General features: G+C 40.2%; 1 long non-coding RNA gene across 1 annotated transcript; it reads left to right on the plus strand.

Moving 5' to 3' along the window:
* The first annotated feature begins 10,645 nt into the window (after positions 1-10,645).
* LOC119145459 lies at positions 10,646-17,432 on the plus strand. The gene is made up of 3 exons (XR_005103415.1): positions 10,646-10,728; positions 16,713-16,871; positions 17,114-17,432. It is a non-coding gene; the product is annotated as an uncharacterized LOC119145459 (long non-coding RNA).
* The last annotated feature ends 710 nt before the right edge of the window (positions 17,433-18,142 follow it).

The following is an 18,142-nucleotide window of genomic DNA, read 5'->3' on the forward strand; positions in this document are numbered from 1 at the left end:
TGCCACAGTCTTAGTGCCACATAAAATTGAAGTTTTTAAAGGCTCCAAAGCCCTTTCCATAAGCACTACATCTTGAACTGTAGATCCTTGTCCAACGTGAATGTACTATGTCTGCCTGCAGTTTTTTTTATGAGTGTCACATAACTGGATAAACCACGTAACTGATTAACACAGGTAATTTACCACCCAAAACAGCTGTTAGACTATACAATGTGGAAAAGGTTCTACTTGCTTAATAAACTTAAGGAGGGCTGGTGTGCTTCAGAGCTGGTCTACTCCTTGCAGCTATGTCAGCTGGTCTCGTAAAAGATATTGTCTGAAATTTTATATCCTCTATCCTAAGCTCATTGTTAAACCTGGAACCTTACAGTGAATCTGGTGGTGGGCCTTTAAAAGACATTGGGCTTGGCATTTAACTGTACACTAGAGTCTGAAAAGTACCTCTTCCTTTTACTTGATAGCTTAAAGAAGAGTTTGAACACATTTTCTCCTCTCCAGTCTTTTGCTCCCCCAAACCAAAACCACCATGTACACACCTTATAGATTAATAGGGGCTTCTCATCAGTTGGGGTTTCTTATATAGGGTTGCTGGCAGGGGTGAGACCTTAAATTAGGCTTTTATAGTCACTTCCACATGTTACAGAAATTTAATTTTTTTGTATGTAAAAAAGCAAAGGTATAGGACAAGAAGTCATTGTATGTATCAATACATTCTTGGATAAACATCACTTGACTGTTGATCTCAGCCTTGTAACCCATTACAGTTCTAAAAATACATATACCACAGAGACAAATACTGTAGTTGCTTGGAGTTCACCGTGAGAGATTGCTTTTCCTCCTAAAGAAGGCAGTATAATTATCTGAAGTACTGAATCGTCTCTTATTTCAAATATAATTTGCAGTAAATTGATCTTACAGATGCATGCTTTTTCAAATCAAACCTATTCCTAAATGGTTTTCCAATTGAAAATAAAGTATAAGTTGTTTGTCATCTCCAGCCTTAGTCAAGAAGAGTCACATAGTGCTTATCTGTGAACTCTTCCAATTTATACAATCATCACATAAAATCTTCTTCAGGAGAAGAGGCTGAGAGAGGTGCAATTCTGAAAAGTAAGACAATCTAAAAGGTGCAGGCTTCAACTTGTTCTTATAGTGAAGGTATGCACAAACATTCATGTCTACAAGTATTCATTACAGAGAGTTTACAACATACCTCCCCGTAGCTATCAAAAGCTGCTCAGTACTTTCACAAACAAATTCAGATAACACACATGCCCCCACACCCCTATCAGAGTTAGGTAATATCTCTCTTCTCTTGACTGGTTGTGTAGCACTGTAAGGACAGGGTGACTGTTGGTTCGTAAAGGGCATGTTGAAAAATAGGCCAAGTCCTACCTTGGATAGGGAAGAGAGGCAGCAGCAGTTAATTTCTGACCTAGAGGCTAGCTAGAGAAAAACGCCTCCAAGTGAGCCAAAGGATGCAACCTAAAGTATTTTTTGATGCTTTTCTGAGCAAGAACAGGTTTAGAATTTGTTATAACTAATTTGCTAATGACGACAATTTCTCATTTATCTCAGCTAAGACAGCAGGGCTGGGCATTGGCAGGATATTAAAAAAAATAAAATTACAAGAGAACTATCACTATTCTTACTACAAGAGTAAGCCTGATACAAAAGCTTGGCTATTTTTCTCTGAGAGCAAAAACCCTTGACATGTTATTCTTCTTGATGTCAGTCTACCTCTTTCTCCACAATTCTCGAGACTGTCTTTAACATTTGGTCCAGTTCAGTAATTTAAGAAGGGAAATCGGTTTTTGTGAGCTTTTGCGTGTAGAGAGGTCTCACTATGGGCTGTAATGCTACAGGAATGTTGTGAGGAAGTGTAGGAGAAGAATTAATTCCTAGGAAATCCCAACATTCCTTTCTGCTCTCTGAAAGGAGTGGTAAAGAAAGGAAACAAAAAAAACCCCAAACAAAATAGAAAGTGGCTGAAGCACCTCAGACCATTACACCTGAATGATTACTGTGGAATGAGATTGCATAAATGACTGGAACCTCCATTTTTGCCTAATTTAAAAAAGTCCTTCCTACAGATAGTCCTTTGTGGCACTTTTGTGTAGAGTGATTATTACTTATTTCAGAAAAGACTGCCATTGACTAAAGTATCAACATCCCTTGTCATTGGATTTTCTTCTTGTCTATTGCCTGTATTTGACCAGGTTTGAATTATTATTATGAAACATTGCAGCTTATCCTCTTACAGACATTTAGGACTACTTTGCCTTTTTTTTGGTAGAAATTAATCTTTACAGAAGAGTGACTATTTGCTATAAAGACAGTTATAAAGCAGAAGTGGCATTGCTGTAATTGTTTGGGGATCTGACTAACAAATATTTTTCTGCTATTTGTCTTCTTTTTCAGATGATACTGTATTAAGCAACAGGCTTCCTATGTGGAGATGTGGAAGCATAGGATATCAGGGACCTCACATTACTTTTTCCCATGCTGAAATTAGATATTTTATTTCTCTATTTTGTCTTCTATGCCTTCAGTTTTTTTAAACTTGAGAATTACTTTACCACCTCATGGTGATTAAACTTGTACTTACAGTCTCTTCTGTAGTCCTTTGTCAAAGACCTTGGAAAATCCAAATTAATTATCTACCACTCATTTTTCTGCTGTTTTACAAATACACCAGACAGTTTTATTAAGGAGCTACAGTTTTCTATTGCAGGAGGCTTGCTTAAATGTTCTTAACTTATTAGGATTTTCTTTGTATTTCATATTGCTAAATGTAATAATAGTTTAAATCAAGCTTTTACTGAAGAAAGACTAGTTTTCCAAAATTATTCACAAGGCCTATTTTAAAAAAAAGAGTATGTTTTTGTTGCTTTCCAGTTCTTCAAGTTTTAGTGAGAAAATATATTTTTGGTTTGAAACCTGATGTTACTGAGAAGATATTTTCAGTTAGAAACTTAAAATGCCACTTTGCTATTAAGCATCTCCAGAGTTCAGATTAAGAGAAATCCAACCACATTCTGTTACTTCATACAGCAGGATTTCCTTGCAGCATTTTCTCTTCCAATACGTACAGTTTTGTTGGTCTGTCATGTTTCTTGTACTTTGAAACAGCAAGAGCAGGAGAGTATTGGGAAAATACTAGATGGAAGTAAATGTAGGTTTTAACTTTTCAAAAGAACATCAGACTTCTGTAATTAATATCTTTCAGTTAAAATTCTGAACTTTTGAAGTTAGAAGGAGCTTTGCTAATGACTTTACTGAAGCCAGATTTTTAATCTTCTTATGCTACCTTTCTTGTGTGATAAAATAATCAAGGAATCTTTTGAAAAAATGGCTGTTCCAGTATATGTTTCTAGCTTGAGCTGCTGAGAGCTACTTGCTTTTTGAAGCAAGAAGGAAAGATAAATTTGAGCACCCTGTGGTGCTAGTCAGTACACAGAATACAGGACCGTGCTTTAACCTGCATGATAAAAGCAGAAAATCAAGACACAGACTTATCAAGCCTCCAGCTTTGACCTTCAGCCTGTGACTTGAACTATAAGCATGATTGTATCAGTTTAGCACATCATCCAGCAGATCACTGGCTGGCTGTCATCGAGTGACCATCTACCTCTGGTGAATTTGATTCTATGGGAGATGTCTAGCAGCATCCCATTGCAATGAGCAGGAAAGCATACTGCTTAACAATGCCGTGTGCTCGGACAAACACATTAAGTGGGAGACTTGTACGGCTTTTCCATCATGCCTCTTGCCTGCCAGGTAACACTATGTGTCAGACGTGTCCTTTTGTCTTAAACGTGTTGAAGTACTGTGTTGCGTGGCAGAAAAGAGGAATCATAAGAACATTTTAAATGAAATCATCATATTTAGTCCTTTTGACAGTGCTTCTAAGGCTAAATGACAGTAATTTATCAAAGGCTGCAATGTTTATCTAGAATATATAGAATAAGACCAGTCTTGCTTCATCAGTCTATCTCCAAAATGGCTTTTTAATCTAATTCGCAAGCTACCACATACTGAAATTGCAATGTGCTGTGAGAAAAAGTGCTGAATCTGAAGTTAACTGCTGTTGTTTCAAAAGCAGTCACTCTCAGGACAGTCAAGTAGCCTTTAGAAAACTCAGGGAAACTGGTGTTTATATAGCTTTTATGTCCAATTCCTTAACAATGTTCTGTGTTTCTTATGGATACCCATAAGTTTAAAAAAATTGGTTCTTTTCTCATATTCCTTTTATTTGCTCTTTGTATGAAGATAAAAGGACCTCTGACATTTGAGAGCCTTGTTTTTGGTCTTATTTGTCATTGTTTCTTATATTAAATTCAATTTTGTGACCTCTAACAGGTATCCACTGTCTCCACCTAAGTGTCCAAGCAGTTACTTGTCTTGACATAACCACAATCAACTAAATTGATTTCTGTTAAAAGTAGCCTATCAGGGAGGTGAATTGGGCCTACTTGTTTCATCTGATCTCCTCTCCCTCTCTCAGTTCTTCAGCTTCTGTCATCTATGGTCAGTTGTTTATATTCAGCAACTACAACAGAGGTGTAAGTAAGAAACCTTCATTTCTTAACCTGTTGTCAGCACTCTCAGGATTTAAAAGGAAAATGTTCATGCTAGTACAGCAGCATTATTGAAATGGGATGAACAGAGGGGCTTGGGTTTATGCCTCATCCAGTATTTCTTCTTTGTGCTGTTTAAAATATAGGTTAGCTACTTTCAGAGCAATCCCAGTAGAAGGTAGCTTCTGGCAGGGAGGGGAAGAGTAGTGGGAGATGAGAGAAGGTGTGGTGCCTTACTCCAGCACAGGTCTCTGCAGAGCTCCTGACCACCTTCCTCTGAGACACACAGCTGGAGCCCTGACTCTCACAGATGGCAAAGAGGCTGTCACTCCCCTTCTTGATTTACCCAGAACCCAAGTTTGCCATTGTCAGCCAATTCTGCCAATGAAAGTGTTTGTGGGTATTTTTGGTGGAAGGCATCAGTGAAATAATCTGGTTTAAAACTTCCATACTTCAACAAAAGGAACTTCTAAGCCAAAATTACTAAAGAAATAGCACAGCCCACAATCCATCTATTAGGGTAGCTGAAGTACTGGCAAATAAAAGTGATGGGTCTACAGGATTTTTTTTAAACAAAACCTATGTTTCGTTTTAAAACAAAGCCATCAGTGGTAGCATGTCTGAGAGGGCATATGCTTAAACCTTTTCAATATATGAAAGCGATCAAAATTCTGAAAAACTAGCAAATGCACAGCAACCAAAACCTTATTTAATATGGTATGAATGCTGTTGAGGCCTGACTTCCGTGAGGAACAGCTAAAATGTAAGAGCATTACTGGGGTAATTCTCAAAACGGCACAATACATTTTCCTCATTCCCACCTTGTTATCACTGTAGAGGTGGGATCAATTTAAAAAAACAAACACAGAAAAGGTAGTTGTCATGTAACAATGTCTTCTGTGTTAGATTTATTTTGCTCCCTCAGGAAAGCTGTATAGCTAAAACATAAACTCTTCACCTGCACAGGAAAGATTTAAACTTTGAAGTGATTCTTCCTTACATGATGCCGGTCAAGTTTCTTTTTGCATTGTGGTTATTGTTCTGTGCATAACACCACAGTATTTTCAATGCTCTAGTGATCAAAAAAAGAAGTACAATACAGACACAATGTAGGTATTGTTGTTTCCATAAGTACTTATGGGCTTCTGAAAATTCCAAGGGAAGTGGGAATTTGCCTTAAGGCGTATTTTTTCTGGTACTTCCTTAAGGTCCTGACAGAGAGCAGTTGTGCCTGGACTGCCAGCTCAGGGCACCTTTATCTGAGCCTCCACCCAAGACAAGACCAGAATCCAGCTGATAGCTCATCAGTATTCTGAGTCATGCTGTCTGAGAAAACAGATACTACAGGATTTCAGTGTTGAAGGACTTCTAAAATGAATCAGTTAAGCTAGACCAAATTAATCTACAGCCACTTACATTAATTTGCATTCCTAATCACCTAAACTAAGCCAGGGACTCTAATTTGAATGTGAACTTAAGTGATCAGACAACTTTTTGGATTTGCTTAATGCAATCAGTTTAACATCTCACCTTTCATCAGTATGGCCGACAGAGGAAGATTAGGGAGAAGTAAGCTAAGGCATGAATTTGCAGTGCTCTAGCTACTTTGCCCTAGTCCCTTCTGAACTAACACTTGTAAGTCTAAGTGTATCCTACTTTCAAAGTAGACTAACTAGTGAGCTGTGATGTCATTCCATAATCCACTTGGCAGTGGTTACCTTGTATAGCTGAGACCTAAGTTAATCTATTGAAACTTGCTGATATCCCATGTGTGAGATTCATTTGTATTACATGGTTAGCACAAAGTGGGCAGAAATATCAGCAAGCTTGACCTGGAGCATCTCCTCTAAAACTGGTGATTGTTTAGATAAAGTGTGTAAATGAATTGGGTGCCATATAATTCAAGTATCTAAAAGGGACTTTCCTACCATCCCTTGTGCAAGTTCTTCCAGTATTTTCTTCTTTAGGAAATAAATCACATTTTAATAGGTGTCTTTTTGAAAGTAAAATAATTGGAATTTTATCTAGAGTAATAAAAATGGATTTACTTGTACAATGTGGAGGCCTTGAGTGTTCATATTTGCAAATCAGCAATGTGGTTTTCTTATGTATGCATCCGGAAAAGTAAAATCAGACACACCGGTGAAGCCATTCTTTCTTTGGCCCAACACTGACAAAAATAATTCTGATGCACCATCTAGAATTAACAAAACCACATTTATAAGGAAAAAACACAAACCCTGACAATGTATTTCTAGCCAAAACTAACCGGGTAACTATCATTCTCCTTACCTAGCCCAAACACAGACTCTCCACCTACCTTCTTATAACTGAGCTGACTCATACACAGTCAGGACCAAACAGTATGCTGTATAAAATGGCAGCAAATAGGAACCTAACAGACAGCAAAGAATACAGTCTAACAAACCCCTTTTGAATCAGTAAATGGAAACATGTGAGCTAAATGAAAATCTTGGACGACACCTTCCCCCACCCCAGGCAATTTAAAGTGCATACGGAATAGTGAACAAACAGTGTATATGTACCTCCAGTCATATATTTTTTTCTGACACTCATGTCTGTAGTTCGCTCCTGGCTCATGTTCAAGCAAATACAGGAATATGATTAGTTCTCAGAGCAAATATCAGAGACTCAGATTTGAGTTATGCTTTAAAAGGCACCGAAACAAAAGCATAAAGTGTTAAACCACATGTGAGGTATTGATCTAGGCTCTGCTACCATTTAAACACACTTCCTTGTTATATATTAAGGTACAAAATACTTCACCAATGAAGAGCATAAAATATTTTTCAGCCTGAAACGATGATCTTAGTGTAGGTGAGGGAAAAATTTGTCCTGTTTTGCTTTCTCCTTTCATTGATTTGTTCCTCTTTTTTGTTAGGTTTGGTGTTTTAGGATTCTTGAAAGAGTTGTCTCTATTCTGCGGGGGCACACAGAACCAAGAGACGAAATAAGTTCCCTTGTTCTATAAACTGGGCTGGCAAGGATCCTGCTTCCTAAATGTGTCTGCTGGAAGGGACAGAAAGTGCTCGTTGTCCATGCAGACAATTGCTGCTTTCCCTGTGCAGCCAGATACCTAGCTGCTCCTCAGTAAAAGGCCAACAAAGTAAATGGATGGTGGCTATTTTGGAGTGAGAGCGGTGGGGAGGAAGGGGTTATATCTCCTTGCAGGAGCAATCTGCTACTTCCACTTTCTTCACTGCAGCAGCAGGGGTTAAACCCTCAGCTCTTGAATTTTATCAGCACATGTGAGTTACTTTATCCTCTTTTTTAGGGTGCCAAGATCCAGTCTTCCCTACATGTTGAGAAGCCCTGGGACATCCCAGTGTCAGCAGTGCTGTTTCTAAGAATTCTGGACAGTTACAGACTTACTGCTCAGATGATGTCTTTGTTGTTTTTCCAATCATGTCTGCCTCTTATATTTTCAACACAAACCACTACAAGGATTAATGCAAGTGGAATTTGCATGCTGGAACATGGCCTATTTGTTACAGCAAACTATTGTCACGCATTACTGACAAACTGACATGGGCTCAATTGTCTGAATTGCAGCGTAAAATGGGAAACTTAATTCTGAGGAAATATAAACCATTTATCAATGGCTAATCTCCAGGTTGTTTTCTTAACATCAGTGAGAAAGAGTAATTCAGTGACAGAGAGAAGTTGTGGGATTTTGTCATAGGTGTTCTACCATGTTTACCAGCAATATCAGGTGGATGTTCTTCAGAATATTTTTTTTCTTTTTTGCATTTTTCACGATTTTAAGCCAAAGGAATAGAATAAAAACAACAACAACAAAAAATTCTGGCGTCAGTGAATTTCATGGGACAACAAGGTTGATTTCAACAGGTACTGGAATTGGTTTAAAAACTAAAAAAAGTCACTTTGTTTCCCCCCTCTCTCCTGTTTGGAAGTTTCTAGACCATGTTTGGCCCATTCGTGGGCTGTGAAAGAAAGTGAAAGCTCAAGTGTGCACTGACTCCCCACCAACTTGTTGGCTTAAAAACTAGGCAGGATTTAGTCTATGTCGTTCAGATCAAAATACCCTTCTTAACATAAAAAGTTTATTTGTGGGACAAAAGTTACTGCATTGAATTGCCTTGCAAAGGTTCTTTTAAGGGACACCAGAATTACTGAGAATTCAAATATTTAACTTCAGTAAAACCGTGGGAGTTTCTGTCTGCCACAAGCATGACAGGAAGGTTAGACTGAGCTCCTGGAAGTGAAGGATATCAGGAGTGATCAAGGGCAGTAAAGCTGGACAAGCTTTTGCTTCAGGCTTATGGCAGGCCTATTGCACTGCTGCTTAGAGGTTTGGCATCCTCTCTTTTTCAGCTGGCCTAATGAAGTAGTCCACTTCTGGCTGCATATGCATATGTTGTAGGAGCAGAGGGAGCATAGACAGCACTGAATGCCCCATGGGGGAGCACAGAGCACACTCCAGATCACTTGACTGATGAGCTGCCTGTACAGCAGCACCCAGCACCATGTGCTGTAGTTGTTGACAAGTGTTGTTGAGGCCAGGGTTGGAGAAGGCAGCAGCTGACACCAGTGGTGACATTTAGGGTGTGAATAGGAAAGAAGGCACAGGAACAGCAGGGATGACAGCTGACACAGGAACTGAAGTGCGAATCAGGGTGCAGGAAGGGGGAAGTTGGACAAGAATACAGAGAATTTGGATTTGAGTTTGAAAGTTTTCTTCTCGTGGAAGTAAATGCCTGCTGCTACTTACTCTAAATATACTGACTGTCAGGGGTGTTTATACTGTTACCACCAACTGCTTATGAAACAGTTCACCAGTACCGGTCAGAGGCAACCTGCATATTCATTTCCTGAAGATAAATTAATCTTGTTTGTGTGGAGAGAGTGATTAGTACCTTTGCTAAGCATATTGCAGTCTTCAGAGAAACCAGACAATTCCAATATCTAAAAAACATTAACACAAATATTTCCAATCATCAGCATTTTCAGCAGTATCAATCAAGCAGCATGCTTAAGAAATCAGGAAAACCTTTATCCAAGCAGTGTTTTCCTGTTGCTGTCATGGTCCAGATTTTCCTCTGATTCAACTCCAGACTGATCACCTGATAGCAATTGTTAGGAAGGTTGGAAGAGTTAAACCAGGTTGAATATGGCCCTTTTGTCTGTGCTATCTGTACTTTTTGTACTCTAAAGCCCAGGGTGACACTTGATAGTGTAGTTAGTCAAACCCTTTCAAGCAGTGCTTTCTGTATCAGATTAATGATGCTTTGAATTACACAGGCAGCAAATCAACCAAATCAATACACATACAATAGTTCAGGTGGCTTTTTGTCAAAAGAATGAAGGACTTGCTGTGACAGCACCGGAAAGATAGAAATATGTGGGCAGATGGCAGTAGGGTCTCGTTTGGACAAGTGAACAGCCCTGAACTGGTGTCATCTCACCTGGCATGTGACCTGAGAGAATTTGGCTCTGAATTCTTTCCTCCCTTTTGCATGGGCCTTTGTTCATTGTCTTGCAGCAGTGACTGATGTTTGAAATACATATGCTACTGCTGCTTACAGAGCTGTAGCACCAGAGGGAAGCAACCTGAGCTTTAGAGACACTTCAAAAGCAAACGGACATAATATCTATCTTGGGACAGCCGTATAGGCTCGTCTTTTTATAATGTTTTGCCCCTGACAACATGGCAGTTGCCTAATTTTGAGCAGCCATTACCTTAGCTTTATTTTGAGGGATCACTCAGCTCAGATGGGACCTCTGCACTTCTATCAGGGAGGCTAACCATCTCAATACCTAAATACAAACTGACGTGTGAAATGTTTTTAAAAAAATCCTGATGCTAGGAGAAAAAAAGAGATAAACCTGCCCATTTTTATGTAAATGTTTGGGTCAGAACAGGAGGAAGGACTCTGTTGGTAGCCTGAGGAGTCTGCCTCTGCAAGCTCAGGCTACAAGCCTTCCAGAGCAATTTCAATGAGATTGTTGTTACAAATGCTAAATTGTCTTTTCTGTTTCTTTTCTTATTTTTTTTTTAATTAGATTATCTGGTTTTATCATGCAGAAAGATCAAAAGATGTACAAGCACCACAAAAGAAAGCTAGGAAAAGATGCAAGCGCAGGGAACCTGGCAAAAGACTACCAGGTGAGTGACCTCAGGGAGGCTGAGCTGGCTTCTGGCTGGGTCTGAGGTTCCAGGGTTAAACTGAGCAAGTTGCTTGCGCTGGCCGCTTAGGAAAGGCAGATGCACAACAGGTGGAGTTTTATTTCTCTGCTTCTTGTCCCCCGTAACCAGAAGACCGCTAATAGCAGGAGTGCTGTTGCCTGAGATCCCTACTGGAGGAGATGATTGCTTAAGGCAGAGCATGCGTGAGGAAAGATGTTGGCTTCCTGTTCTGTAGTGCTTTCCCTGATCTGTTACACAGCATGACAAATAGAACAACACTTCCATGATGTTTGTATGTTTCATAATACATGCTAGCAGTAGAATCAAGGCCGAGTGCCAAGATAATTAATTCCACTTTGTTGAATTACACATAAGGTTTAAGTTATGTATGGCAATTATCCCCTTTACACTGTTAAGTGTGCAGAAAGTGGATATTGCCTGCTGTCTTTCTACCTGCAGCATGGCAGGGGCAGTGAACCTTGCTGTGCGTTTGCTTGCACAGTGACACAGAAGTGCTGTGTGCCTTCCTGCTGCTGTTAAGAGCCATGACAAGCTGCACTAGGAGCCCGCAGTGCTGGGCTGCACACACGCATGCAGATGCCAGCAGCTCAGTGCCTGAGGAGTTCCCATTCCAGGACATGAGGCAGAAAAGGGTAAGGCACTGGTGTACCATCATCACGGCTGTTATATGGAGGAAGAGAAAAGACAGAGAGAGATGAAGTGGCAGGCGCAAGGTCACCCTGAGGAGCTGGAGTCACTGTAAGGAACTGAATCCCCTATTTAACCTAAATCTCCATCCCAGAACCTACCCACAGAGCTCTGTGTTAAATCACACAAATCTTACAGATTTCTTTTACAGTCTAATTTCCTCATACTGCTAAAACAATGCCAGTCCCTGACCATGTTTTCTCCATGTAACTGCAAGGGCTCTGGCAATTTGAGCAAACAAGAAAAACCACAATCAAAGGGCAAAACATGCTACTCCTTGCTTGGACTTCTAGTCTTTTTCTTTCTGCTGAAGATGCCTGGTTGCTTTTTAATTATCTTAATCTGATTAGCCTTCACTGGACCTGCTGTATGGTAATGAACCTAAACTTAAATCTAAAGTCTGAGGCTACTGTGTGACTCTGTAGGATTATATAGGACCTCCCAACCTGCTTGCGGAACACATTAGAGGGTCTCTGTATCAAAGCTAGTGGACTTAAGTGGTTCTGATGTTTTATGCCAACGAATTACCAGATGTCCTGCAGTGGTCCCATGGTCCTGACAGAGCTCTCTAAGCCATGTGTGTAGGCTTCACTGCATGGGGCCAATGTACTTGAGTCTGCTTTGGGCTGCATGATTTGCTTTAGTGGTTCTTTACTGGGCTTCCTGGCACACTTTGAGATACAACTCTGTTGGTTTATGAGATATGATGTATCTGACCTATATTTAATAGCTAGACCACCATCCATCCCAGTAATCCATAATGAGTATGTAAAATCAGAGGACAGTGTACAAGCAGGTGATGAATTTCAGCTGCATCCCAGAGAGCTGGGCAGAGAGGAGGAGGTGTTCTCCAGATCACAGCTTTCCCTGCTGGTCTGGGGAGCCATGGCAAAGTGGGGTGGTAGGAATCTAGCTCAAAGCTCCTAACAGTATGGTCCCTGGAGAGGGATGTTGCTATAAAAATTCCCACTCAGCCTACAAGGAAAATAAAATAGTTAATGGTGAAAAATTAAGGTGTTTTTACAATTGCATTTAAAACCCTAGGGGAGCCTGTAATGGGCTAAATGGACTACTTAGAGAAAAGCCCTCATGTTTTCCTCTTTTTTGTGTGTGTTTTAATTTACTGTGTGTAGCTGCCATTATTCATAAACCAAAACTTATGACTCTGTTACAACAGGAGAAAAGAACACTTTATTGTCTGCTGTTGGCAGATCACCCAAAGTCCCCTCCCAACTTAACAAGCGTTAAGCTTCAATAAGACACAAGACACTTCAGAAAAAAACATTGCCACAAGGCTAATGATGACAACAGCTGCCAGCAAACTTTCCATTGCAAGCAAGTAAAGACTTGAAACAGATTTTAGCTCAAGTTTTGTTTTAGTAGCATCAGTGACATGTCTGTACCGGCAAAGGCTCAAATTGCATTCCTTAACACTAGGACTGTAGACCTATCTCCTGGAGTCATTACATTGCAACAGCCTGGTAGTCATGAGTAAAGCCGTGAAGAGCGGTGAAGTCTTTAACAAATCTGACCTTTTTCTTCTTTTAAGAAGATGTGTTTACTCCCTAAAAGGCCAGTGAGGCAAGTCACTGGAGTTTCATACTGATGAGAATTTCTGCATGTGAAAGAAAGTTAAGGTGCCTTTTATCTTTGGAGGAGTGCATGAGAAAGAAGTTATGGGTCTCAGCAAAGCTGGAAAGTCAAGAACTTTGTAACTCTGTTTCCTTTTCTGATATTATTTTTCTTCTTAGCAAGTCATTTAAAGGCTAGTCTACATCAGTGACCTTACCTACACAAATAAGAGCTCTGTACAGTATGAGTAGGTGAGGTGTGACCTCCCTTCAGTTTTCCAATCTATAGTGCAGTGCCAATTTTACTTGTACACCTCTCCCAGCCGGGTGGATCATAAAGTTACTCTATATGACGCTGCTGTATACAGAAAGTCTTGAAGCTAATTAGATGAAAACAACTCAAATCCCTTGGTAACAGTAAACCATCTGAACAATATAAGTGCAAGATGGTACGACACAGATAGTGAGTACTGATTTGTAGGAAGAGAAGTTCACACTGCCTCTTGTTGACACACTTTCCCTTCTCAGAACAAGCGTTGCTGTTTTGCTCAGCATCTACCAAGAGCTGCAAAGATACAGTGAACAAAGGCAGGCTGGAAAGCCCTTCTGACATCCTGACTATCTTTTCTGTCTTATGAAAAGTATGATCTTAAAATGGGGGCAGTCTTGCAGAGGTGGAATTAGCCATTGAGTAAAAATGGAATTTACTCAATGAATCTGCTCCCTGTGCTTCAGTCAGGAGCATTTACATGTCAGTTTTCTGACTGATCTACATTTTTGCTATATGTAGCCTAAGACAGAGGCAGAGATTGCATTTACTCTGAGAAGAATCAGGAAATTCTGGGTCAGATAGGCTGCATCTTCCTTACTTGGTGGAGCACAAGCCAGAAAGCTACCTGAAACTAAATGTACTTTCTCATCTGTGAGTCTGCAGTTCTAGCCCTAAAGTATAGGTCAGTGGCCTACATACCCTGTAGTGTCTTTCTGCAGACACCAGCCTTTTTAGAAGGCTCCTAGGCTGACTTGTCTGTATTGTATTGACCATGTAATTTTGCTGCTTGGTCATAAGAACAGATAATTTGCCATGAGCTAACATAGTCTATGGATTGTCACATGCTTGAATCTGGGCTAAGAAATACTGTGCTTCCAAATCTCTTCTTGTCTGAAGCTCCTGCATTTTGAGTGTTAATATTCAAACTATCTGTCATGAAATGAAATTGAGCTTAAGCGTGTGGTGGGACCCAGGTTTGAAATACAGTCTAGAAGTAACCATGCTGGTGTCCATACCCATGCAGACTACAGTGCAAAGTCCCGTTACTGAAACCACAGAGGGGCATCACGATGTGACCTGCTTTTTGTTTATTTATGGTGTCACCCGTGAAATACTGGGATAATATAGCTTGGCCTTTATATCCTATACTGAATTTGTACTACGTGAGGTTAGAAAAACAGCTTTTAAAGAAAACTTAAATAAACAGTATTTGTTATTAAGTCACTAAGTGATCATAAACACCAAGCCCTATGTTGCTATTTTTAGAGTCATTTTTCAGACCATAAAGGTACTATACCATGCAGCTGACCTGTAAACAGAACAATATTTAAGTAATTGGCAGATTCACCAAGTAAAACACTTACCTTACAAAAATAGAGACCTTCTAAGGGGTTTCTACAAAGAAGTTTTATATTTGTGGTCCTATTGTCAGCATACAAATAATACAGTCAAAATGAGTGTGTTGTTAAGGGGCTTACACTGACTAAAGTAAAAAAATGCTGACTATAAAAAGTAAAGAGTATTGGATTTGAGAATTTCTGTTATTTCATATAGAAAACCTAGTATTAAAGCTGCAAAGAATCCTCATCTGTATTTCAGGGATGTAGTCCTGGTTACTTACATGCAAAACATTTGGCTATCTGGATTATTTAGGATATATTTCTTAAATTAATTTCTTTTAGAACAGAACAAGACCAAATTCCTATGTTTTTACTTCAAGGCAAAACTCCCACATTTGGCCTAAATGAAACTAACTTGGCTTGATTTATCTTTTATTTATTTTCTATGGGACATGTTGTGGTATTAATTTAGGCAGGACACTCCTCATTGTTTTCACTGGGGAGTCCTGCTTAAAACACGGATCCACATTACACTATCCTAATGATGAACTTGGAGTGAGTAATCAGATCTGAAGGAAAAGACAACCTGATTTTGGAAATCTGTTACTTTTTATGCATGCTTGACTTTAAAAAAAGAACAAAGAGACAATGTTCAGTTTGAATTCTGCCACACAAAAGCAGCAGTCCTTCGTATTCTCTGAGAAGGGAACTTCAGCTGGAAAAAGAAAAGGGGGAGGAAAAAAAGAAAAAAAAACCCCTGAATTGCATCCTCCCACGAGGACATTTAATTTAATAAAGCAGCCTTCTCGGGATTGCTCCACTGTTGCTTAGGCGCCTCGGGGGGAGGATTCTTCCTCATGAGGGGGAGGACCTTGGCCAGGCATGAGGGAGACGCTAAGGCTGGGTGTTAGGGAGTGGATTTGTCCCTGAGGGCAACGTTCTCCTTTCCAAGCAGCTGTATGGATTTCTAATGCAAATGCTGTCTTCATTATGTGTATGAGAGGATTCATTTTTAGGTAGGTCAACCATTTCACACTCCTTTCTGAATTCCCCTGGCTAGCCTGCTTGGTCTGGCAGTTTGCAGAACTGCCCACCCTATGTGCTGGCCTATACCTGCCACCGGCTGCATCCTTGCCCCCAGGTGATGTGATGTAGGATGATAACAGTGTAAAAGGATCGTTGGCTAGCTATACAAGGGTAGTCTGAATTTTGGCTTTGGTGTGTCACTGTCGGTAATCCCAGGAAGAACAAGTAAGCCCTTCTGCCTTTCAAGGTGGACCAGTGGAATCCCCTGCCCTGTCTCTAGCCAGGATCTGGAGTGGTTTAGTCAGCTACTGGCCCAGCACCAGTCACCCACCAGCTCCCAGTGCCAGAGCTGCTCCTCCTTGTCACACTGCTTTGGCAATGTCCTGTTGCAGCATCAGGTTACAAGAGAGAAGCAAAAGACAAAACCTACTGCATGCTCCTAAAGAAGTGAAAGGGAACTTTCTCTGTCAGCCTCAACAGGAGCAAGACTGAAATAAAGCACCTCCCCAACCTTTACAGTAGTGCAAAAGTCTTTCAAAATGTGAGATGCCTGCTTTTGGGAAGCTTAATGTGTATCTGTTACACACACCCTGCAATAGATGCTGTCCAGGAAATGGCAAAGCAGAACCTAGAATTTTACATACACAAATAATACACTCTTCTGTCTAGGAGGAATATTCTATGGATATAAAATGTTGTTTGTTACTAAAGCATTTCAGGCCAAACAAGCTAAGAATGGAGTCAGGAATGAGGAGGTTTGCAACAAAATTGCATAGAAGAAAACCCTTGCTAGGGAGTCAACATTCTTGTGCAGCATCTTGAAGGATGATCAGATGCTTTCCTGGCTTTGGGGAATATTGCAAAGCATGACCAGTCCTTTGCTGTTTCTCTCTTTTTTGGTTTTTTTTTTTTTGGTGGGGGGTTGGTAGGAGTGTGCGAGCTGGAAGACTATATGGATGTTGGATGTGTGATTTTGTTCGTTTGATCTTCTTCATGTTCTTGCCTCCCATGGCTTTCTCTCTGATTTGTCCTTCCTATTTGATTCAGTTTTCAGGAGGAAGCGCAAAGAAAGAGACGCCAAAGAGCTGTGGAGGAAAGGACATTGAAACGCTGTTGCTTCCCGCAGCAGATTGCATTTGGCAGCACATACATGCCTGTAAGCCAAACTTTCCCTGACCGAATGTTTTTGGCCAAAAATCAGAATTGGTAAATACATTGCATGTTGAACTCCTTTCCAAAAGTACGATGCGAAAGGAGGGGAAATTCTATTCAGTTTAGAAAAACTTGGTGGCATTGTATTTTGATATCTGGTTATGTATAATTAATGAAAACCGTGAAAAGTGGTGGTTGCTAGTGACAGGGTCACATAACCAGTCTTTTCACGAAAAAGTAACACCACCAGATGGCGCGTAAAGCATGAAATAACCGTTAAAATGTCTACACTGCAGGGCTTCCAGTGCCATCTAGTGCCACCACCAGCCCTCCTGCTTTGACCAAGTAACACGTCATTCTAGGAGGGCCCCCAGGATGGCTGACTTCTGAAGGAGCAGGTTATGTTGTCTATGTTCATCGTGTGCAATATACGCAATGGTTTGAGATGGGGAGTGCGCCTGGAGGAAATATTACTGTCTTGTATTAGTCTGTTTCTGTTCTTGCACTCCTCCCAAAGAATCCCACCCTCATGGACAGGGTACTAGTTTAGGTGCATTTTTGGCTGTTCTTGTGGGAATTTTGTCAGCGTTTAAATTTACCGTAGAAAATCTTCACTTGCAAGTAAAACGTATAAGTAAAAAGATGTGGTCTGTGAGAAAAATAAATGTCTTCTTCAGTATCCCTTTCAGAGTGCTTCTTTGTTCACTTACAAACCTCCAACAGAAATTTTGCAGACATTAGTTATTGTTATAACTATTGCCATCGTACTTGGTTTGGTTTCCTTTATCCCGTAACAGTGAAGCAAGCAGGAGGAAATGACTGTAGACAGTCATTTTCAAGGATTCATTTTGAGCAACAAATCCTCAGTTCCTTCTGCTTTGCTGCTGAGCTTGCAAATACTTACTGGCAATCTCTGTTGTTCATCACAGAGGAAAAATTTTAAAGCAAATGAACATCAAAGAAGTAGTGAGAGGAGAAGGATTGGCAGTTTCCACATTAGACTATCCTATGTAAAAAAAAAAAAAAAAAAAAAAAGTTGTTTTATCTCTGAATGGATGGGACTTACTCATCTCTCCACAGCTGCCTGCTTTACACAGCCTTCCAGCTTGCCTGAGCATGTATGTTTTCTGAGTGGGAACTGTCCTGTCCTGTTATGTCAGCTCCTTTTCTCCTAAAAAAGAAGAGCTAAGAACAATGTTGTTCTCTTGCAGAACAATGATTTTTCTGAGTGATGATTTCTACATTTAGCTGTTTCATTGCATGCTGAACACTTGCCATTTGTAACAGAATGAAAATCTTCCTAGTAGTTGAAGCAGGTTAATTGT

The sequence above is a fragment of the Falco rusticolus genome, chromosome 3 (genome assembly GCF_015220075.1).
Source record: "Falco rusticolus isolate bFalRus1 chromosome 3, bFalRus1.pri, whole genome shotgun sequence".
In the NCBI taxonomy this organism is placed as follows: Eukaryota; Metazoa; Chordata; class Aves; order Falconiformes; family Falconidae; genus Falco; species Falco rusticolus.